General features: G+C 41.5%; 1 pseudogene; it reads right to left on the reverse strand.

The window, feature by feature from the left end:
- Window positions 1–624: 624 nt before the first annotated feature.
- LOC110306313 lies at window positions 625–6,086 on the reverse strand (annotated as a pseudogene).
- Window positions 6,087–25,264: the final 19,178 nt, after the last annotated feature.

The raw sequence follows: 25,264 nt of genomic DNA on the forward strand, positions 1-25,264 counted from the left end.
TGGTGGGAGGGCTCTCAACCCTGAGGTGAATGTGGAAAGTGAAGCCATTGTCCCATCCTAGCATGTAAAATCTGAGCCCCCAGGTACGTCCCTGAGGCCAATCAGTAAACTGCTTCCCTAGAACTGTAAAGGTGATATTGAGAGAATCTAAGCCCTTATTTCTCCTGGAGACAGTGATCAAGTCCCATGAGGATGTGGGATTCCAATGCATATCTCCAGAAGTCTCCCGTCCCCATTGTTTGCAATAAAAATGTTCTAGTCTTCCACACCTATGTATCTCCGACCTAGATCTGCCATCTCTGGGACAAACATAAAGGGAGGTCTGCTGTAGTTTTTTCTGTGTGGGTCTATCTTTACACCCTGGGCGATCAGCTATGTGTTGGCCCCTGGGAACTACTTCTTGGTGAAGAGATCACTTTTGTAAATGCACTTCTTCCGAGGGTATTTCCTCATGAGTTAATGCAGGAATCTCCCAAAAGTCTAATCCTGCTATTAGAGCGCAAATTTCAGGAAACAAAGGGGGCCACCAAGTTCCTAGTGGGGGCAACCTTGGTGGTAGACCAAACAATGTCCCCAGTTTGTGATTGTACGTGCCAGGTAAGAGTCATAGGCTGATGGGGGTTTCTAGCTTTCAGTGAGGCACAAGCTGCATAAGCATAGCTTAAGAGGATCATCAGACTGCTCCAACTTCCAGGAGACATCTTGGGCTGCAGGTGGGGCTGCTTTCACGTGGGAGGCATGGATCCAAGCTGGGATGCCATCAACTTTGATGGCGGTGGGGCTTGTCAGGAGCACCAGGTAAGATCCCTTCCACCTGGATTCAAGGTTGCTGGATCGGTGGTGCCAGACCAGGACAGGATTCTCCAATTTGAAATGTATGAGGCACCACAGTGGTTTCTGTCTCATATGTTTCTTTCAGCCGTTCCCAGGCTTCCTTTCTGACCAGTTCTAGGACCTTTAAATGAGCTAGTAGGGGTTGGGAGAAAGGGGCATCAGGGTCAAGCATTCCTCCTGCTTCTATTAAGGGGAACGGTCCCCTGTGAAGGAGCTCAAATCTCCCTAGGTGTTCTGTACTCGGAACAAAGCAAAGGGTAGGAGGGCTGTCCAGTCTTTCCCACCAGTCTCTAAGGCCAATTTAGTTAAGGTCTCTTTTAATGTTCTATTCATCCTCTCTACCTGTTCTGAACTCTGGGAGTCTATAAGCACAATGTAATTTCCAATCAATCCCTGAATTGAGTGGCCAGTCCCTGACTTACCTGGGCAACGAAGGTAGGGCCATTGTCTGATCTGAATACCTTAGGGATGCTGAATCTTGGGAAGATTTCCTCCAGTATCTTCTTTGCCACAACATTTGTGGTCTCCTTCTTAGTGGGAAAGGCTTCAACCCACCCTGAAAAAGTGTCTATAAAAACTAACAAATATTTATTACCGTATTTGGCTGGTTTAACTTCAGTAAAATCCACTTCCCAGTATGCCCCTGGCCTGTCACCTCTTAGCCGTTTTCTAGGGGTGCTCTTGTGGTACCTGGCACTGGTGAGAGCACAGGCCTTGCATTTATCAACAATATCCTGGACAACATCGGACAGTTTTATAACATAGTAGTTTGAGCTCTTAACAATTTCCTTGAGCTTCTTAGTTCCCAGGTGCATGAGCCGTAAATTAGCTACATATTGTTGTCCTTCCTTGGTGGGTAAGACTGAGTGACCATCTTGGGTCCTTGCCACTCCATGGGGAGAATACACTGATATCTCAGGTAGTTTGTTTATCAGTTCCTGATCCTCTGGAGTGTAGTTAAAGCCTGTGTTTCTGAGTTCATAATGGTTCTTAGGTTCCTTGTTTTTCTCTTTAGCCATGAGAATCATAGCTCCTTGGACTGCCTGTTTGGAGGCTAGGTCAGCCATCGGATTTCCCTTTGCTATGGCATCTTGGCCGTTCTGGTGACCAGAACAGTGTATGATGGCCAGTTTTTTGGGGCAAGTGTATGGCTTCTAATAACCTCAAGATCTCTTCTTTATTTTTAATATCTTTCCCAGCAGATGTGAGCAACCCCCTTTGCCTATAGATTGCCCCATGTATGTGAGCGGTGGTGAAAGCATACCTGCTGTCTGTGTAGATATTAATATTCTTTCCTTCTGCCAGTTGCAAGGCTTGGGTGAGTATGATCAGCTCTGCTTTTTGGGTTGACGTTCCTTCAGGCAAGCTGCTGCCCCAGACGGTTTGTTTCCAGTTGACCACTGCTGCCCCTGCTTTTCACTTACCTTCAACCATGAAGCTGCTACCATCTGTGTACCAGTTGAGGCACCCTGGCCATGACTGGTCAGTGAGGTCTTTCCTAGTTCCAATTTCTTCTGCCAGGATGTCCATACACTTGTGCACTGGTAGCGAGTCGTCGGCCTCTGATTGCAAGGTGGCAGAATTCAGGATAGCAGGGGGTGCAAACTGCACTATTTCAGTTAGTAAGAGGCTCTGATAATGAGCCATGTGGACATTAGTCATCCGGCTGTCAGGTGGTTGTCTAACAATGCTTTCCAGGGCATGTGGGGCTACTACTATAGTTTGTTGACCCAGAGTCAGTTTGTCAGCATCTTTGAGAAGTAGTGCCACAGCAGCGATGGCTTTTAGGCAAGATGGTCATCCACTGGCTACTGGATCTAATTTTTTTGACAAGTAGGCCACAGGTCATTTCCATGGCCCCAGGGATTGGGTTAGGACCCCTCGCTCTATCCCTGCTTTTTCATCTACATAAAGAGTGAAGGGCTTGGTCAGGTCTGGCAAGGCTAAGGCTGGTGCACTGAGTAAGGCCTTTTTGATCTCTTCAAAGGCCCTCTGATGATCGGGGGTCCATGAGAAAGTCCCAGTCTCTTTTGTGAGGGGGTAGAGCTGGACTACCAGAGTGGCAAAGCTTGGGATCCAGAGCCTACAAAACCCATCAGTGCCCAGGATTTCTCTCACCTGCTTTGGGGTTGTTGAGGTGGGGATTTGAGTCACTGTCTTTTTTTTGAGCTTCTGTCAGCCAGTGCTTCCCTCCCCTGAGAGTATAACCCAAATAGGTTACTCTTGTCTGGCAAATCTGAGTTTTCTTTGAGGATGACCTGTACCCTAATTCACTTAATTCTGCCAGTAATCTCTCAGTCCCCAGTCTGTACTCTTGCTCGGTGGTGACAGCAAGAAGTAAATCATCAGAGTACTAGATGAGAGAAATTTATGGGTTTTCTGACCTGAATGGTGCCAAATCTCAGTGGAGGGCCTCATTGAAGAGGGTAGGAGAGTTTTTGAATCCTTGGGGCAAACACATCCAAGTTAGCTGTCCAGCCTGTCCTGAATCTGAATCTCTCCACTGAGAAGCAAAGATCACCTGGCTTATGGGATGTAGTTTCAGGCAAAAGAATGTGTCCTTCAAGTCCAGAAGGATGTACCATTGTCTGTCAGGGGGGAGAGAACTGAGCAGGTTGTAAGAGTTAGGGACAGTAGGATGAATATCTTGTACTCTTTTTTTTAGCTTCTCTTAGGTCTTGCACTGGTCGATAATCATTAGAGCCTGGCTTTTTAACTGGCAGCAACGGAGTGTTCCAGGGAGACTGGCAGGGGACCAGAACAACCAGTTCCAAGAGTCTTTGAATGTGAGGCCTGATGCCCTCTCCAACCTCCTTGCTCATGGGGTATTGTCGCACCGCAATATGAGTTGCACCAGCTTTTAGCATCACGATGATGGGAGGCACATTTTTGCCTCTCCCATGTCCCCAGTCTCTGTCCAAGCTTGAGTATATTTTTCTAACCAGGTCCCTTCCAGTACTTTCCGCAATGGGGCTGGAGGCTCATGTAATCTGTATTCTTCTTCTAATTTTAGAGCTAAAATTATAGAGGTAGGGGCTTGCCAAGTGACTGTGGTTCCTTCCAAGGAGAAGCTTATTTGGGCTTTAATTTTGATAGTAAGTCTCTTCCCAATAACGGGGTGGGGCATTCAGGAATGATGAGGAAGGAATGAGTTAATTGGCCTCTTCCTAGATCAACTCTCCTATCAGTGGTCCAAGAATATGGCTTCTGACCAGTGGCCCCAATTACTATGGTTTTCTTGTTTCTTAATTTTCCCAGTGGCTCTTTCAGGATTGAAAATTCTGCTCCAGTATCAACAAGGAAATCTGTAGGGGTCCCCTCCACAGTTAGGGTTACCCTAGGCTCAGGGAGGAGGTCTGAGCCCCATCTCCCCTAATCCTCATCCTCTAGGGTGAGAATCTTGGGCAGCCTGGTGTCTGTCTTTTTCTTGGGGCAGTCTCTTGCCCAGTGTCCCTTTTCTTTACAGTATGCACATTGATCCTTATCTAGAGGTGGTCGTGAAGGTCCTTCAGAATTCCGAGGTCTTCACGGCCCTGTGTTGCCAAAATACCCTGTCTATTTCCTCCTCCTTTTCTATAAACTTCCTTATCGCCTACGGATGCAGCCAAAATCCTAGTTAAATATCTTTCCTGCCTTCTATCTCATCTATCTTCTCTAGCCTCAGCCTCCTTCTTCTCTCTTTCTCTTTTTTCTTCCTCAGTCTCTCTCTTATGGTACACTTTCTCTGCTTCCTTAACCAAGTCTTGCAAAGACAATGTTTGCAGACCTTCTAGGCACTGTTGCCTTCTCCTAATGTCAGAAGCAGACTGCTCAATAAAGGCCATGGCAACAGCCACTTGTTGGTCCTCTGTTGTAGTCTCAAAGGGGGTGTAGCACCTATATGCTTCTAAGAAGTGCTCTAAAAACACAGCTGGGAGTTCCTTTTCCTCTTGTAGGATTTGTCTTACCTTGGTCAAATTGGTGGGGCACCTGCCAGCCCCTTTTAGACCTGCCACCAGAGCCTGGAGAAAAACTGTCAGCCGCTCCCTATCTTCCGACATGTTAGGGCCCCAGTTAGGTCAACTCAGGGGCAAGCCTGCATATATTTCATTCTGGAGTTGCATTGGTTGTCCACTGGTCCCAGGCACATTCTTTTGTGCCTCCAGCAGAATTCTTTCCTTTTCCTCAGTGGTAAAAAGGACCTGTAAAAGCTGCTGACAATTGTCCCAAGTGGGCTGATGAGAGAACATGAGAGATTCCATTAGATTAGTCAGGCTCGAGGGGTTTTCAGAGAAAGGAGCATAGTTTGCCTTCCAATTATAGAGATCAGAAGAGGAAAATGGCCAATATTGAAGGGGCTGCAGCTGTCAGGGTTACACTGGTGGGAGGCCATAAGTACATAGGGGCAGTGCAGTAGTTGAGTCTGGTCCCTCTGTGCTCTGGGCTCCTTGGCTTCAGGTTCTGGCATCTGGTCCCACCGCTGCTTCTCCAATGGCACCCTGTTGAGGGATCTGAGGGAGTGGCAGTGGGGAGTATGGGGGTGGTGTGTTAAGCTATTCTGGAGGCTCTTCAATCTCTGGATAGATCTTAGGAGAAGCCGAGGGTTGTGGTTCAGGATCTGCCATTTTTGCTTTGGGTTTTTCTTCTGAGTCACGGAGAGCTAGAACTCAGGATCCTGGCTCATTCTTTTGAATCCAAGGTTTCAACCAGGATGGGGAATCCTGTGCCAGATATTCCCAGACAAATATGTAGGGTGCTTTGTCAGGATGAGACCCAGGTCTCTTCTGTAAAACAATATCTTTAACAGCAGAAATTACAATTAAATCAAGTGTGCCCTCTGGAGGTCAACCAATATTAAAAGTTGGCCATTCAGACGAGCAGAAAGTTCTCCAGGGTCCCTTCTTGACATCTACAGATAGATTGTGAGCCCTAGTCTTAATTTCAGTCCAATGGTCAAGACTCAGTCCAAGGGGAGTTACTAATAGTCTGCCCCATTGTCCAAGTCATGTACAGGGAAACAAACAAAACACACAAAAAGACTATGAAGACAAAGCCAGGACCCATCTCCTGCGGGACTTCCAACACCAAGAAACAGAATCAGATGGCTGAGTGGGCTCAAAAATCTCTCCTCTCTAGTAGGGATTCAGGCTCTGACGCGGCACCCAGACAGGAAATCTCCAGGCATCACTGGAGCTCCCTCCAACTTCCTGGGACGTCTTCCAGGGTGGCAGCTGGTTATCCCTTGACACGTCTGTTGATAACCCTCCTTCCATCCTGGACAAGGAGTTTCTTGCTCTCACAAGCGCAGACAACTACAAACTGTAACTGAAAATACAGAATTCAGACACAGCTGGCAAACAAAGACATAGACAAAGACAGACTCTTACCTCCAAGAGGGGTCTCCAAGAAATGGGGTGGCCACAGAATCCTGGATGAGCTCCCAAATGAAAGACCCCCCATTTCTGGGGAGACCCTTGCTCAAGTCCTGGGATGAGCCGACGCCCCAATAACTTGAGAGAAACCGTTCTTGATGCAATATCACATGAGGTTTATTCAAATATTATCAGCATACTGAGGCCGAGCTTGTCACCCACACAGGGGCAGAGGAGATCGACCCCCCAGCAGTTGCAGTCAAGGGTTTTTAAAGAATGAATCCTAGAGCGAGGGAAGGATAGGATAAACATCATAAAAAACAGGGATGGTGAATTACAGCTCACCTCTCACAGAGTGAGGGGAATATTAGATAACAGAGACTGGGGAAGTTGTGTAAACATTCTTGGTCCCTTTACACATGGGTCAAATGCCTGAGTGGGTCACCCAGTGGTCACCTTTCTTTCTGGCTGAGGGGGAAACAACAAAGAACTCCATGCTAGGTTTCATTTCTAGGGGTCTAAGAAACACATCGAGTTGGGGTCTTACACGAGAGGGAGAGAGACACAAAGACAGAGAGAAAGGGAGAGAGAGAGGGAGGGAGGGAGGGAGAGAGAGAGAGAGATCTTCTGAATTACTAACTTAAATCCAGGAGATTCACAAACTGAGAGGCCATGATATTGGGAAATTAACTAGCTCTTGAAGTTCAAGAAAGTATTCTGATGATTAAATTTAGATTTAATGATCTTAATTTCATGATTTAGTCTAATTATATGTATATAATATGTAATTATATATATATAATTATATATGTAATTATACATTTATATAATTATAGTGTGTGTGTGTGTGTAAAATTTCATAGTCATGAGGGTTTGATGTTCTTACCATCACTATGTAACAAATACAGATTCCATATCTGAAACAATACATGGGAGCAGATACATTCTTTCTCATTTAAGTATCAAAAGAAAAGAAAAAGAGGAAAAAGGAAACTCAGTTGAAGTGATTTCCTCAATAACCATGTGGAAATTCTTTTTGGAGGTAAATGCAGTTTTCTGTCCAGTACACAGTTCTGCTTTTCTACTTTCCAAATAGACTGACATTAATATTTGTTTCTTTCTTTGAATACACTGTTCAGAATCTTAATTTTAATGTCCTTTGGGGCCTTTGCAGTGGAGGCTGAAAGGAAAGAAACAGAATTGAGAAATGAGGACTGACATGCCTAAGGCAGTCAGGTGAGAGCATCAGCACATCGTACTTGACTCTTCTTCTTCTTATAAGATACAGTAGGGGACCTGGGACCATTAAACCAAGCAGAGCTGATGCATTCCTGTCTCCAGAATCACAGCAAGCACTGCTGCTGCTCTGTTGTAGGCAGAGCTTAGTGGTTTAGAAATCCCCAAGCCAGTTAGAAAGTATGTCTATTGGTTTTCATCCAGGACAGTTGGTTGAGACAGCAAAAGATTGGATTTCTCTTTCTGGCTCAATTCTTGATATATTTTTAAAGTACTAATCAAGCTTCAAGGGCAAGCTCCAAGGTCTCCTTCCTTTTGATGTCCTCCTTGATCCCCTGCAGCAGAATTAATTGATCCCTCTGTGTTTTTATAGCTCTCTGTTTATATCTCTGTAACAAAAGCTTCAAAGGGAATCCAATGTCTCTGAGTAGAAGTCCTGGTGGGACTATGGGAAAAGCAGATGGATGCAAGAGGAAGCCCAAGGAGAAAAGACCCACTCCTCTCCCAGCTGTAACAGTGAAGGGGGAGTTTAGGAGTTTATGGCCCCAACTTTTCTGCCTCCTAGGAGTAGTGATTGGAATAAGAGTAGAATTGAAACAAATGAGGTAAAAATACAGCAGGATATAATTTGCCTTGGTGAGGAAGTGAGGTTCCTAAGAAGTCTTCTTTTTAAAAATGCTGTTAAACAGTCTGGAGGGCAAAGGCAGGCAGACAGGCAGGCAGGCAGACAGGCAGGCAGGCAGACAGACACACAGTAATGATATAGGTGGGGGCCATTGCATCTGAGACAATGGATGCTCAGTGGAATAAGTTCAGCAGATAGGAAGCCTCCAGGAAAAGGAAAAGATCCAAACATACCCAATGAAACAGACCCTTCTAGTTTTGTATATCAGAAACACACATGCCCTCATAAATTGCAAGATATCAAACACAGTGATGGGAGTCCTCCATCTGCACGAAGAGCTAAGTGATGCAAAGATAGCTGAGAAAATGTGTTGATAGCAAAATTATTATATGCAAACAATGAACAGTGGCTTTGGAAAGAGGTTTCCTACTTTGAAGCTGTAGCCTTAATACCTGTAGCTACATGGTTTGAAGATACCAGTGTACCACCATGAATACTAATGCCACACTGCTGAGATGTATGAGAACTGTTTGTTCAATAGGGCTCCTTGAGAGTCATCTGTGAAGTTCTCACAGTCACCATGTTAGCATTTGCAAAGGAAAAAAATGAGAGCTGTGAACACTTCCATATAGTTTCTACAAGCACAGTATCAACTGTAAATGTTATATTCAGTCTCTGCTGATATATGTCTTTGTACACTTTCCCTTCATTTCATTTGTTTATTCTAGTCACTAATCGAGTATCTGAGCTGGGTGATACAAAATCAATCTAAGTTATAGGGTATAATATGACCAATATAGGTTCAAATATTCTTCATATGGCCTGTTATAAATAATGTCAATAAGTAAGAATATATATTTCTTTGTAAATGGACTGTGAGACCTACTGTATAATACCTATTACATATAAAACTTGACCCGAATAAGTACAGATTCTTTTATAGAAACAGATGTAAAAGACTTAAAAAGTTACAGTTTTTCAAAAACTATTAAATCAGTTAATAATCCTGTGTGCACATTCACATTCCAAGTATTTTATTATCATAGTATATAACAGTTGTCAACCACTATCTATAATAAATCTTTAATTTTTATAATAGAAAAATCATTTCCAGGTACAACTTCACTTTTGAAGATTACAAACATAAAGAATATACTTTGTATCAGACTTTCCATTAAAGAGGAATTTGTTCAATTTTAACACTTAACAGTCCTCCCTCAGATTTTCATCTTAGAAGATATAGCTAAAGCCTTGGCATTGTCCCCCTTTTGTGGAATTTTTAACAAGAAAAGTCACTGAATGTTCCAAGCTCATTGAGCTGTTCTGTGGAATCTTGAAAGACAAGAGTACCAAGAGCCATGTGGGTGGTGGAGACCTGACTTGTAAAGTTCCAGAGAGAAGTTTGAGAGTCTTTTAATGACACTACAGAGCTATTTGCTATTTTTAGTTAAGAGTCTGTGGTTCTAGTTAGCTGGGGCTGAAGAGTCAGGTGTGATTAACAAGATATTAGAACTGCTGAAGTAAAACCATTGATGTTCTGTGGTAATGCTTGCTGGTCAGCTGGAACAGAGAAATCAGTGGTGATTAAGAAGGGAACACCTTCACTGAGGTGAATTCTTCTGGCAAGTGTTTTCTCAGAGTCAGCACATGCAAGCTGTGTTCAGAAGTGGCCAAGGTTGTGCCTTGAGGTAACAGCCAAACTTGGTCAGGAGTAAGAGTCTCCCAGGTTGTATGAGATTTGAAGGCATGAAAGAGGAATGAAGATAAGCTAAGGTGTGACACTGTGAAAAATCAAAAGATGCTGTCAAGAGTACAGCCTCAGTAGCAGTGGAAACCCCATGATTGAAGGCCTCATGAAGGAAATTTGAGTCATGGCACCATGAAGAAAACCCAGGCAAGACTATTTGGTGAAATTGCAGCTCACTTTAGCAGAAGACCTTCACATCTTGGATATGCCAGTAATATGGGAGTGCTATCTATAAGATATCTATGTGCTGTGGAGTAGACCCAGCCTATGCCTGGAAGACTAACAAGCTATGTGTGATGCCGAGGATCCAGAGAAGTGACCCAGGCTCTTTGAAGGAATGGAGACTAACAAGCTATGTGTGATGCCGAGGATCCAGAGAAGTGACCCAGGCTCTTTGAAGGAATGGAGGAGATTGAGAGTGAATTCCAGACTTTGGACATTGAGTGATTTATGCTGCTGGAGTTTGGTTTTGCTTTGATCTGATTGTGACCATGCTCTGGTTCTTTCCTCTTTAAGGAAGAAAGTATTTAACTTATTTTTGGTTCTATAACAACCCACATGAGAGACATTATATTGCAAAAGGGACTGAATTTTAAAATGTCTTTGAATTGGTAAGATTGTGGACTTTTTAAGCTGGTAGAATGTTTTATATTATGATGTTTATATTACTGTGTGGTCTGAGGGATGCACAAGAAAGGAAAGGTTGTGTCTTCAAAATGATGTGTTTGTGTATAGAGTTGACAAGGGATCAGTTGCTATGGTTCATCAGCAGAAGCACCTTGGTTTAGAGCCTAGGTGTGCCAAAAAGAGATCACACCAAACAACAGATTACATCTGAGAGGTTTATTGGTGAAGGGGATCATGCATGCACAGGCTGCCTCTGAGAGAGTGAAACAGGGAAAAGTACAGGAAGAAAAGTCACTTTTTAAAGGGGGTATAAGCAATCCACATAGAGGAGAGTAAACAATTCTTGGTGACAGAGAAAGTATCATTTTGGGGATGCCTTGCTAGTGTCTCCATGTTACTGAAGATGGGCTAGGGCTAGGGATTTCCAACAGCAATTATGATGGAAAGTTTTATGTCAATTTGACAAAAGCTCAATCATCTGAGAGGAGATAAATTTGATTAAGAAAATGCCTGGGCCTGATACCCAACCAAACACTACAGTCTTCTTATCTCCCAGGAGGCCTGCAAAACAAAGACACAAATGAGAATCTCACATGAATACCCACACCAGCTGGGACAATCATGGGCTCCAGATGACACAGTCTCATCTCCCCAACCCCATCTCCCTGAGCTGCACCTTCTGGTCCACTTCTCCACCCAGGCTGGATCAGTGGCTCAATATGAGTCCAAACTCTACAACCTGCAAGCCTCCCAGTAGATCCAGTGGAAACAAGGGCACAGGGGGTCTGCAGTAACCAGGGGCACAGAAGGTCTGGAGTAACCAGGAACACAGGAGGCTTGTTCTAATCAGAGACACAGCAGACCCACTCTAACCAGAGATATCACTGTCTGCCTTGAAGGAGCCCAGTTCTAATTCAGGTCACAGAGCTCTACCTCCCTCAAAGGAGGCCTGTTCCATTCAGAGACACTAAGACCATTTAACACCAGAGAAAACCAGATGGACAGAGCAAGCCCAATGCAATATGGCACCATTTGAACCCAGTTCTCCCACCACGGTAAGCCCTGGATACCTCAACATGCCTGAAAAGCAAGATAATGACCTAAAATCCCATCTCATGAAGATGATAGAGGCATCTAGGGAGGATATACAAAACTCCCTTAAAGTAATATAGGAAAAGAGAGGCAAACAGGTAGAAGCTTTTAACAAAGAAACAAATAAACACCTTAAATAAATACAGGAAAATATAATTGAGCAGATAAAGGAGTTGAACTAAAAATGGAAATATAAACAATAAATAAAACACAGAGGGGGCTGGTGAGATGGCTCAGTGGGTAAGAGCACCCGACTGCTCTTCCGAAGGTCCAGAGTTCAAATCCCAGCAACCACATGGTGGCTCACAACCATCCGTAACGAGATTTGGCTCCCTCTTCTGGAGTGTCTGAAGACAGCTACAGTGTACTTACATACAATAAATAATAAATAAATCTTTAAAAAAAAAAAAACACAGAATGGGGTGACCTCAAAGATGGACACCTTAGTAAAGATATTAGGAGCTACAGATGTAAGACTAACAGAACACAAGAGATAGAAGGGACAATCTCAGGTATAGAAAACACCATAGAAGATATTGACCCATCAGATAAATAAAATACAAAATATAAAAAGATCCTAACTCAAAATCTCAAGGAAATTTAGGATGTAATAATTAGATCAAATTTAAGAATAATAGGAATAGAAGAAGGTGAAGAATCCCAGCTAAAAAGGCTAGAAAACATCTTCAACAATATCATAGCAGAAAAATTCCCTAACCAAAACAAAAGAGATGGCTATAAATGTACAAGAGGCCTGAAGAACACCAGATAAGAAGATCCTCCCACCACATAATATTCAATACACTAAATGCACAGAAAAAAGAAAAATATTAAAAGCTATAAGGGGAAAAGAACAGAGTAATATAAAATGTTGATCTATCAAAATTACACCAGCCTTCTCAAAAGATACTCTAAAGTTCAGAAGATTCTGGACAACTGTCATCCATACCCTAAGAGAACACAAATGCTAGTCCAGGATACTATACCCAGTAAAACTCTACCATCATAAATGAAGAAACCAAGATATTCCATGATAAAACCTAATTTAAACTATATCTTTCTACTAATACAGCCCTAGAGAGGATACTGGAACAAAATTTCCAACACAAGGAGGATAAATACATCTAAGAAAACATAAGAAACTAAACATTTCACAACAAACCCCAAAGAAGAAAGTCATATACACATAATACCAAATCCAATAATGAAAATAAGAGGAACAAACAATCATTTGTCTTTAATATTTCTAATCAATGGCCTCAATTCCCCAATTAAAAGACACAGGCTAATATACTGTATACATAATCAGGATCCAGCATATTGCTGCATATAGGAAATTCACCTTAATGACAAAGACAAATACTAAATCAGAGTAAAAGGCTAGAAAAAAAGTCTTCCAAGCAAATGGTCACAAGAAACAAGGTGGAGTTACCATTCTAATATCAACTAAAATAGACTTTTAGCCAAAAGTTATCAAATGAGATAGGAAAGGACAAATCCTATGCATCAAAGGAAAAATCCACCAAGAAGAAGTATCAGTTCTGAACAGCTATACCCCAAATCCAAGGGCACCCACATTAGTAAAAGAAACTCTTCTAATTCTCAAAACACATATTGAAACTCACACAAAAATAGTGGGAGATTTCAACACCCCATTCTTCCAAATGGACAGATCATTAAAATAGAATCTAAACAGAGAAACAGTTAAACTTCATAACAGAAGTTATGAACCAAATGGATTTAAAAGGTATCTACAGAACATTTCATCCCAAAACAAGACAATACACATTCTTCTCAGAATCCCATGGAACCTTGTCCAAAATTGATCATATAATCAGATATAAAACAAGTCTCAACAGATACAAGGAGATGGGAATAATCCTATGCATTCTATCAGATCACCGGGGCCTACGGCTAGACTTCAATAACAACAAGAACAACAGAAAGCCAACACACTCATGGAAACTGAACAAGTACCTGCTCAATGATAACTTGGTCAGGGAAGAAGTAAAGAAATAAAAGACTTTATAGAATTCAATGAAAATGAAGACACATCATACCCAAACTTATGGGACACAATGAAAGCAGTATTAAGAGGAAAATCCATAGCAATGATTGTCTTCATAAAGAAATTGGGGAGATCCCATACAAGCGACTTAACAGCACACCTGAAAGCTCTAAAACAGAAAGAAGCAAACACACCTGAGAGAAGTAGACAGTAGGTAATAGTCAAACTCAGGGCTGAAATGAATAGTTAAAACAAAGTGAATGATACAAAGAATCAACAAAACCAAGAGCTGATTTTTTTTGTGTGTGTGTGAGAAAATTAACAAGATAGATAAACCCATAGCCAAACTAACTAAAGAACACAGAGATAGTATACAAATTAACAAAATCAGAAAACTAAAGGGAGGCACAACAACAGAAACTGAGGAAATCCAAAAACTCAGAACTACAAAAAGACTATACAACTATACAAAAGACTATACTCTACAAAACTGGAAAATCTAGAAGAAATGGATGATTTTTTAGAAAGATACCATGTACCAAAGTTAAATCAAGATTAGGTAAACTATCTAAACAGTTTCATAATCCCTAAGGAAATAGAAATAGTCATCAAACACCTCCCAACCAATAAAAGCCCAGGCACTGTTGCAGAAAATATTAAAAATGAACCTGCCAACTCTTTGTGGGGCCAGTCCACAGTCCCAGTAGGGCCTCCAAGTTCTTCTCACTACCATGCAATGCCCCATGCACCCCACGGTCAGCCATCTCAACACCTAATTACCTGGTAGAATCAAGACTCTTAAAGCTTAGTTAATCAATCAGAGTTATGTATCAATAGAATTACAAATTACAAGATGACAATACAATCATTTCAGAGCGAATTTATAATGATAAAAGCTTTATCACAATATTTCTATCCTTGTAAAATCATAGCTACTTGTTGCTGGTAAATGACATGGGGGTTCATATCCACAGTCATCTTCCTTCTACTCCTACTCTGAGATTCTCCCTGTCTCTGTGACTCTTAGCTCTGCCTCCCTTTTCCCTGTCCAATCACAGTCCTCCTCTGCACTAATGTAATTGGACCGGGAAAATCCTGCAACAAGGACCAGATGATTTTGGTGCATAATTCTATCAGACCTTCAAAAAAGAGCTAATACCAAACTCCTCAGAGTACTCCATAAAACAAACAGAAGAAACACTACTTATTTGTTTCTATAAAGCCACAATTACTCAGATACATAAGCCACACAAAGACCTGAGAAGAAAGAACTTCAGACCAATCTTGCTTATGAATATCAATGCAAGTATAATCAATATAATACTCACAAACCAAACTCAAGAACATATCACAACCATCATTCACTGTGATTAAGTAAGCTTCATCCTAGGGATAAAGGGATGGTTGAATATGAAAAAAAAAATCCATCAACATAGTACACTTGATAAACAAAGTCAAAGAATAAAACCACATGATCATCTCATTAGATGTGAAAAAATTTTGACAAAATACAACAGTGCTTCATGTTAAAGGTTCTGGAAAGATCATGAATATATGGCACATGCCTAAGCATAATAGAAACAATATATAGCAAAAATAGAAGCCAACATCAAATTAAATGGAAAGAAACTAGAAGCAATCCCACTAAAAGCCAGGACAAGATTGTCTACTCTCTCCAAATCTATTCAGTATAATACTATAATACTCAATGTTCTAGTGAGAGCAATTAGACAACAAAAGGAGATCAAGGGGATCCAATTTGGAAAGGAAGAAGTCAAAGTATCACTATTTGCAGATGATATGATAGTATATATATAATCAACACCCCACATTCCACCAGAGAACTACTACAGATGATCAGCAATTTCAGCAATATGGCTGAAAAATCAGTAGCTTCCCTTTATACAAATGATAAACAGGCTGAGCAAGAAATAAGTGAAACAACAGCCTTCACAATAGCCACATATAGTAATAAATGTTTTTGTGTAACTCTTATCAAGCAAGTGAAAGATTTGTACTACAAGAAATTCAAATAACTGAAAAAAAAAAAAGAAATATAAGAAGACCTCAGAAGATGGAAATATCTCCCATGCTCATGGATTGTTAGGATTAGCATAGTGAAAATGGCCATCTTACCAAAATTAATCTATAGATTCAATGCAATCCCCATCAAAATTCTAATTTGTCACAGACATGGAAAGAACAATACTTAACTTCATATAGAAAAACAAAACAAAACAAACAAACCCAGAATAGCCAAAACAATTCTCAACAATAAAGGAACTTCCAGGAGAATCACCATCCCTGATCTGAAGATGTACTACAAAGCAATAGTGATAAAAACTGAATGGTACTGCTACAACGACTGACAAGTGCATCAGTGGAATAGAATTGAAGGCCCAGAAGAAAGCCCACACAACTATGGATACTTGATCTCTGACAAAGAAGCCAAGACCATCCAGTGGAAAAAGAAAGAATCTTCAATAAATGGTGCTGGTCTAATTAGAGGTCTGTTATAGGAGAATGAAAATAGATACATATTTATTACCTTGCACTAAACTCAAGTCCAAATGACTATGAAAATAATGCAGAAAAACCCTACTCTTAAAAACCATTAATAATAATAATATGATTTGATTACTATAAATTTAACAAATATTTTATATAACACATTGTAAATTAAACAATATTGATTGCAACAACAAAAGAAATGCTTTTAATTAAGTAGAGATGAACCCAATACAAAGAAGGCTTTTGCCTTTTATACTAATGAATCAGCTCTTGTTTCTGAAACTGAGAGTACTACAATGACTTTACTATGTTTATATTTGCAAAAGCAGGACTTTCATCCAGCAATTAAAAAAAAAATCTCAGTGAAATGAAAAACCTGCTATTTATTTGTTAATTTAAGCATTTGTATATTAGATGTGTTTCTCTTTGAAATAATAAGTAGTAGAAATTACAAAATAGAGAATTTGAGCTCCACTGTCTTATATTCTGCTAGTCTGCAGCTCCCTCAACTGCAAAGTTTGGAACAGCCCAGTTAATCTTTCTTTTTGTTTTTTTTAAGTTTCACTGCTGTTTTCTTTCTTTTTTAAATTTTTAATATTTTTATTACATATTTTCCTCAATTACATTTCCAATGCTATCCCAAAAGTCCCTCATACCCTCCCCCCCATTTCTCTACCCACCCATTCCCATTTTTTGGCACTGGCGTCCCCCTGTACTGGGGCATATAAAGTTTGCGTGTCCAATGGGCCTCTCTTTCCAGTGATGGCCGACTAGGCCATCTTTTCATACATATGCAGCTAGAGACAAGAGGTACTGGTTAGTTCATAATGTTGTTCCACCTATAGGGTTGCAGATCCCTTTAGCTCCTTGGGTACTTTCTCTAGCTTCTCCATTGGGAGCCCTGTGATACATCCAATAGCTGACTGTGAGCATCCACTTCTGTGTTTGCTAGGCCCCGGCATAGTCTCACAAGAGACAGCTATATCTGGGTCTTTTCAGCAAAATCTTGCTAGTGTATGCAATGGTGTCAGCATTTGGAAGCTGATTATGGGATGGATCCCTGGATATGGCAGTCGGGCGGGACCTGAGACTGCATTAACCAGGGAAGCATATAACCCGGCCTGATCAGGGGCACATGTCCCTTCCGGTCCACTGCAGCACCAGAGTTCCTGGCCCGGGAAATCTCCGGACACCCGAAAGGACCCACACAGAATCCGCCACCACAGGATTCTAAGACCTCTGGTGAGTGGAACACAGCGTCTGCTCCAATCCAATCGCGCGGGATTGCATTAACCAGTTAATCTTTCTTATTGCCAACTTCTGGCCCAAGTTACTGTCTTGTGTCTTTCTTAAGTTCTTTGGAGTAGTAAGGCATTTTTAGTTATATGGGCCCAGCTTCATCTCTTTGGCTACTGTTGAAAATTATACTGACATTGTGTCTACTTCCCTACATACTTGGCTGATAGACATAATATATCTGAAGAAGTTTTCTATTAGCAAACACTTCTATTTAGAATGAGTAATAAGTCATATCCTTTAGTAAAGTGTTCTATGCATAAAAAAAGAAAAGAAAGAAAAGAAGAGAAGAGGAGAGGCGAGGGGAGGCGAGGCGAGGCGAGGCGAGGCGAAGAGAAGCGAAGAGAAGCGAAGAGAAGCGAAGAGAAGCGAAGAGAAGCGAAGAGAAGCGAAGAGAAGCGAAGAGAAGCGAAGAGAAGCGAANAGAAGCGAAGAGAAGCGAAGAGAAGCGAAGAGAAGCGAAGAGAAGCGAAGAGAAGCGAAGAGAAGCGAAGAGAAGCGAAGAGAAGCGAAGAGAAGAGAAGAGAAGAGAAGAGAAAAGAAGAGAAGAGAAGAGAAGAGAAGAGAAGAGAAGAGAAGAACAAGAGAGATATAGGGCATTTTGTTCGTATGTGATTGGTGGGAAAGAACAAAGCATATGGTGAGTTGTGACAGCCCTGGGATGATGTTCTATAAGAAAATAGGATAAGCAAGCCAGGGGAATCAAGCAAGTAAGTAACTTCTCCATGGCCTCTGCATCAGCTTCTGCCTCCATGCTCCTGCCCTGTTTTGAGATCCTGTCCTGATTTCCTTATGTGATTAACAGTGCTTTGGAAATGTACCTTAAGTAAACTCTTTTCTCTCCAACTTGTTTTGGTCATGATAAGCCATCACAGCAACTGAAACCCTAACAAGGACAAAGAAAAACAGAATTATAAGAGGCTTTATACCTTTAACTAGAACAAACATTAATCATAGTCAAATGATGGAGACAGTAGCATTTCCTGCAATGCTACAGAGACTATAGAATGATAGAGCTGGAGTTGAAAAGATTTCCCAAGCTCTTGAAATGATTAAACATAAAATCACTAAAAATTCCAATTCTAGGTATCTGTTCAGGGAATAAAAACCACAAACTTCTAAATGAATTACTCATGACTGCCAAAAGCTATATATAATCTAAATGTCAGTCACTGGGGAACTGGATAAATCAAATGAAACACGTGTAACTGGTAAAATATTAGTAGCCATAGAAACAAATGAAGTACTCATGCATATCTCATACTTGAAGATTGTATCAGAAGCTGGAAAGCTACTGAAAAAAGACCACATGCATCTATATAACTACATGTTCATGGAGTGTAGAAAGCTGGGAAATCTACAGTCACAAAGCAGATTTTGATGCTCAGCTTGAGCAGGTTTAAAGGTCTATTGTAGTTAAATTGTATGTAGTTTATTTTTTGTGTGGCTGAAAGTGGTCTCAAGTTGACTAGTGGTGGCTGCATATATCTCTTAAATGTTGAGTTGCATTCTTGGAGGACTGACTTATACGACAACTGAATATCAATGTGTGTAAATAGCCAACTTTGAAGATGTATATAGGTTTGTGTACGTATTGGATTTCTAAGGTTGTGTTATGCTGTTGTACCTGTTGCTGTTCTAATTATAGCAGCTTCATGTCACATTTGTAACAAGGATAGTATGTATATGTTACCTTAGATTTCCCTACATGTAGTTTTCTCCACTTTTTCCTCTTTCTCCTGTTTCCTCATATTTCCTTGCTCTTGTAGTCATACTGATGGAAAGTAATGAATATTATACATTTTAAAATTATGGCCAAAATCCAGTGCTTCACAAGCATCAGTGGTTGCTTTTTGCTGTTTTCTCAGAACTTTTATCTTGCTTGCTCACTGTAGATGTCCCTGTCCTAACTTCTATAACTTGCATTACTACTTCTAGTGCAATGGCCATTTACTACTTTATTTCTTGCACTTAATTTTTGTTAATTACTTTGGCTCCATTGGCGGCTGCAGTAGTGAACCATCACCACTAGCTTGTGATAAACTGGAAATGGACCTTGCCTCTTTGTGGGTAAATACAAAAATCATCTGTGTAGCTGTAGGCAGCATTATACTGATTGTCTTTAGATTTCCTCTGACTTTTGAGCTTCCCACACTCTGAGATGGTTGAAATGAGGAACTTATAAAGAGGTATCTTGAGAATTTATGATTCTTCAAAGACAGTACTAAGCCAGACAACTTTTCGCTCTATGACAGGTATACTTTGTGAATAATAAGAGATCAAAGGGAGCTTAAAGGAATTTTGAGTGTGGTTGAGTTTTTATGAAATGCTGTTGTCCACTTACACCTGATCCTAGTTGAAAGGTCTCGGTAGAGATGGGGTATACTTGACAGAGAATGAACCACTGCAATAACACTCCTAAAGCTTTTGAAAAAATCCTAGTTTTTCACTGTTGCTCATGTGACTCATGGAAAAGAGAAGAATGTTGATGATTTCGTTTTTCAGAACTGGATCCTAGAAACTCTCTCAAAAAACAATGCCCAGAAATTCCAAACTCCTCAGCCAGTTGTTGGCTGTGTGATGCCTTACAATTCTACTTACCATGCCTTGAATTGCATGTCCTTTAAGGTCATTGAAGTTCTACTGGAAACAGAGAGGGGTGTCCAGCACATATATTGTAAATATATCTGAATGTCTCTATCCTATCCTTACCTCAGATTACCTGTCACTCAGTGTCAATTCTCTAAAGAGTGTAGAAACCCCATTATTTCCATTCAACTATGACCTGAGTAAGGCTATGAGAACACTGGATTAGAACTGACATAGAGCAGTCCTTACAAAAAAAAAGCTGTCCTGGCTAGTTTTTGTCCATTTGACATAAGCTAGAATTATCTGAGAATAAAAAGTTTGATTGAGAAAATGCCTCCATCACATTGGTCTATAGGCCAATCTGGTGGAGCAGTTTTATGATTAATTACTGATTTGTCTTAGCTCATTCAATTTGGTACTACTCCTCAGAAGGTGATCCTGGGGTGTGTAATTGAGCAGACTGGACAAGCCATGTATACCCAGTGAATATTTTTCCATGGCCTCTGCTTTAGTTCCTGCCTCTGCGTTCCTGCACTGACTTCCTGCAATGAAAAACTACAACTATAAACTACAATAAATACTTTCCTCTTCAAGTTCTTTTGGAAGTGGTATTTATCACAGCCATAAGAAATAGAATAGGGCAGAATCAATACTCTTGATTATAAAAATGGACTAAGGCTGCTAATATGTAACTTGCCAACCAGTCATGGAGATATCTGACTCTTCCCTGTCTCTTCCTCTCCCTTCCCTTCTCTAACTCTATCTTCCCTCATTCTACCTCAGCTTCACTTGCATACTGTGACTCTAGCCTATATGATATAGCCTTCATCTTGTTTGTCTCACTTCTCAAAGCAGTTTTATTGCCACTTATGGATGTGTTGCATCCAACTCGGCCAGCAAGAAAAAACGCAACCACCAGTTCTTCTTAAAGCAGTTTACTCAGGCAGTTTCTCTCTTCAAATCCCCCAGCCTCTCTGGTTACAAGTGTTTTTCTCCACTCCAGCCACAACCACGCCCCCACCAATCACCACAGGTCACATCACCTCACCAGGCAAGCTTGCTCAGCCAATCAGGGATTAAGGGCAGGCCATCCACCAAACATGGGCTTGTTTACAGCCTTGTTTACAGATCAGATTTCCATCCAGCTGGCCAGGGAGCCCCGAATGGCTTCCCAAAATTCCCCCTTTTATATTTTTTTGAACAATCTTCATGGGTGAAGATAGAGGTCTGATCCCCAGTGTGCAGAAATAGGGGCCATGTACAGGATTGACTCTTAGGCTCACAGGTTTTTACCCAGAGCAACCCTGACCTGCTCCCGTGCTGTTTTTCCTGGGGGAAGGACACTAGGACACTCAACCCTCATGCAATCAGACATACCTCCCAGAGGTTGTCAAACAGCTTTCCAGACTAACCTCTGTTCAGTACTTAGCCATACAACCCTACGGAGCGATGGCTTCATTGTTCATTCTTCATGGCAGCAAGCCAAGAGGTGACTGCCCTGCTTCCACTGTGGCAAAAGCTTGGACCACCATGGCGGCAGTGTGGACCTGGGCATTCCACAACCGATACATACACCATACACACAACATGCATGCCAAAACAAGGGCCACAGCGAGGGCATCTATCCCAGTCCATTCTTTCCCGATGCCAAGCCAGGATCCACTCGGGTAGAATTCACGGTGACAATCGCCAAGCGAAGCTCATTCATCTTGCCATCAAATTTTACAGTCCAATTTAAACACTGACAGTATTCCCCATCTGGGTTCTGCACCCATCAGGGGCAGACAGAATGCTCATCACCAGCAAGATCAGCTTCTTCATTTTGACAGTGTCGCACTAGCCACTCCGGAACCCACACTGGCTCTGCGAATTTCTGTGGAAACATGCAAACAGACCCTCTCCCCCAGGCTAGCAAGGGATCCGGACCATTCCATGATCCTGTAAGCACATCCTTCTTCGGGGTATGGCCATAGCCTATTCCCCCCTTTTGTTTTTAAGGTTCTATGTGCTCGTTCAATGATTCCTTGGCCTTGTGGATTATATGGCAGGCCGTGTTTAACTTGTACTTCCATCTGTTGACAAAAAGACACCAGGGTTTTGGCAGTATATGCAGGGCCATTGTCTGTTTTAAGTTGTTGGGGCTTACCCCAAGCTGCCCAGGCCTCCAAACAATGCTGTATAACATGGGAGGCCTTTTCCCCTGCCATGGGAAATCCATAAACTATTCCTGAACATGTGTAAATGGATACATGAATGTATTTCAATTTGCCAAATTCTGAAAAATGTGTCACATCCATCTGCCACACCTGTAGAGGGAGCAATCCTCTAGGATTCACTCCATAAGAAGGTGGGTGTTGAAACTCAAGGCAATGTCCACAGGTAGTGACTACATCCCGAGCTTGTGTTCTAGAGATTCCAAATTTTCTCTGCANAGTTTTAGCATTAACATGAAGTTATAATGAAATTGTGAGGCTAACTCCATAGGGGATGCTAAAAATATGAACTCCATACGAGTACAATTATCCACAATATCATTTCCCCTACTTAAGGGTCCTGGAAGCCCACTATGGGCATGGATATGTCCAATATATAATGGTTGGCGTCTTTCCCACAGCAACTTCTGTAATTGTAAGGCCAAGGCTTGGATGGTACTAAGAGCTTTTATTTGGCCTGCCACTTCTAGGGATAAAACTAAATTAACTACATATTGTGAATCTGAAATTAGATTAAAAGGAAAATCACAATCCTTAATGACCTCAATAACTATTTGTAATTCCACTATCTGTGGAGTACAGGGATAATACTGCCTGACCACAGGATCTTTCCTCTCTACCATATATACTCTGCATCTGGTTTTTGATCCATCAGTAAACACGTTAACTGCATCCTTAATGGGTGTTTTCCTCACTACTTGAGGAAAATGACTGGATGTTCCTTAAAAAAGGTCATTAACAGATGTTTGGGATAATGATTATCAAATGGGCCCTCATTAATACAGGCTAAAATAGCCCACTCATCAATATTTGCTGTTANGACNTTTTGCTGATACCNATCATAAGGGATTACAATAGAGCTNGGTTTTATACCAAAAAATTGTAAACAATGCTGANTTCCCAACAAGGCTAAAGAAGCCACTGTTGTAGGGTAATGATCTAATGTCCTCCCAGCAGATATTTTGGAATGGATCCATAACAATGGGCCTTCTTGCCACAATAATCCTGTGGGTTGCATCTCAGTAGGTAATATTATCAAAATGATGGGTAACCCTTCTCTACAACGCTGAAGCTGGGCTTTAATCAATTCTTCTTCCACTAGGGTAAGGGCCTTTCTAGCCTCAGGTGTTAATTCCCTTTTGGAACTTAACTCTGAGTCTCCTTCTAAAATTCGAAACAGAGGTTTGAATTTAACATTTGGGATCTTCAAATAGGGGCGAATCCAACTGATATCGCCTAACAATTTCTGAAAATCATTTAAAGTATGCAAGGAATCAACCCCCAACTGTATCTTTTGAGGCCAAACGGCCGTAGGGGCAATCCCTGCTCCTAAACAGGACACTATTTTCTCCAAATCCCTACCCCATAAGGTAATGGGCAGCTCAAGCACATATAGTTGAAACATCCCATCATGCTCTTCCTTATCTTTCTTTGGTCTTGTAAAATTCAGGATACAAGGAGCTTCTTCCTAACTCCTGTGCTAGCTCCTCTATATCCTCCTCTGATCCACTTTCAGAGCTCAATGAGCTCTCCTTTTTGGACTTTAATGATCTCTCTTCCTTCATTTGTTCTAGTGCTTGCTTGCGTGTTTCCACTGCTTGACAACAGCGCTCATCTTCTAAACAGCTATTCACTAGTTTCCACACTGCTCTAGTACCTTCTTTAAGGACACCCTGCTCCCAGGAGAAATCTAGGTCTTTTTCCAACCCACCCCAGCCAGCAGGAGTCAAATGGCCCGACATGGCAAACCAAGGAGCAACCTTGTCACAATCCTCAAGGAAGGCTTGAATGGTATGCTTTTTGAGTTTTGCGCCCATCGCTCTTAGCAGCTCATCGAGCGTTGAAAAAATTGGGTGTGACTGTGACGACCCCATACCTAGTCATTCATGCCCTCAGAAAAATTACTCAAATGGCTAGAAAAAGAAAGTAACCCATAGACCATCCCTATTACCCTCTTACTTTCACTTTCTCTCTTACTTTCACTTCCTCATCTCCAGAGCTGGAGAGCCTTATTGTCTCCTTACTGAGAGCCTAATTGTCTCTTTACTGAGAGCCTAATCCCAATCCCAGGATAGTGAGTTACTTACTGTATTCATCCTGTTGACAGACCCTGACTGCAGAAAGTTCTGAACCTCTTCGTTGGAGGAATCAGGTCACGGGTTTCTTCAGCACCACATGTTGCGTCCTACTCGGCCAGCAAGAAAAACGCAACCACCAGTTCTTCTTAAAGCAGGTACTCAGGCTGCTTCTCTCTTCAAATCGTCCAGCCTTTCTGGTTACAAATGTTTTTCTCCACTCCAGCCACAACCACACCCCCACCAATCACCACAGGTCACATCATCTCACCAGGCAGGCTTGCTCAGCCAATCAGGGATTAAGGGCGGGCCATCCACCAAACATGGGCTTGCTTACAGCCTGGAGTAGATTTCTGTCCAGCTGGCCAGGGAGCCCGGAATGGCTTCTCACGTGGATGGTCATGAAACATGCTGAAGTCCACCAAGAGACCCTGTAGTGCTCAGATAACTCCAGATAACTCCAGATAACTCCAGATAACTCCAGAAATGTACTGACATTTGTGATTCCGATAGTATGAAACATTCTAAGAACAAAACAGGCAGTGATTTATGCATTGCCATTTGGAAACTCTACCATGAAAATCAAGAATCACTCTGGTTGAAGTGATTAATGATACCACTTTGGTTTAGTTCAACTTACAGGTCGATGTTCCTTCCCAACGTTACGTATCTTGGAATTGCCTTAGATTTCCTCCTGGAAACTGAAACAGAACTTCCACATTCATGAAAATTCTAGCCCATATCACTAGAAATGCCTAGCCAGGTGTAGATGCCAAAGATATCTAGTTTTCCCCAGTAGAACTTCAAAGTCTGGGTGTGTTTATTCATTCTGCAGGCAAAGTTAGGTTGATACTAGATAAAAGTCTTAGCACATTTTGCACATACCTCATCAAACAGTATATGAAGTAAATCTAACAGCTTTGCCTTAGCATACCACCAGAAGCTGAGATACACATCAGACATATCTGTGTTTTTGTCCATGGAACTTTCATATTCCTATGTGTCTAGAGAGCAGATCCGTCAGATCTTTGCTTTTGATAACATTTAGAAACTAGTGAAC

This window comes from Mus caroli, chromosome 11 (assembly GCF_900094665.2).
Source record: "Mus caroli chromosome 11, CAROLI_EIJ_v1.1, whole genome shotgun sequence".
In the NCBI taxonomy this organism is placed as follows: domain Eukaryota; kingdom Metazoa; phylum Chordata; class Mammalia; order Rodentia; family Muridae; genus Mus; species Mus caroli.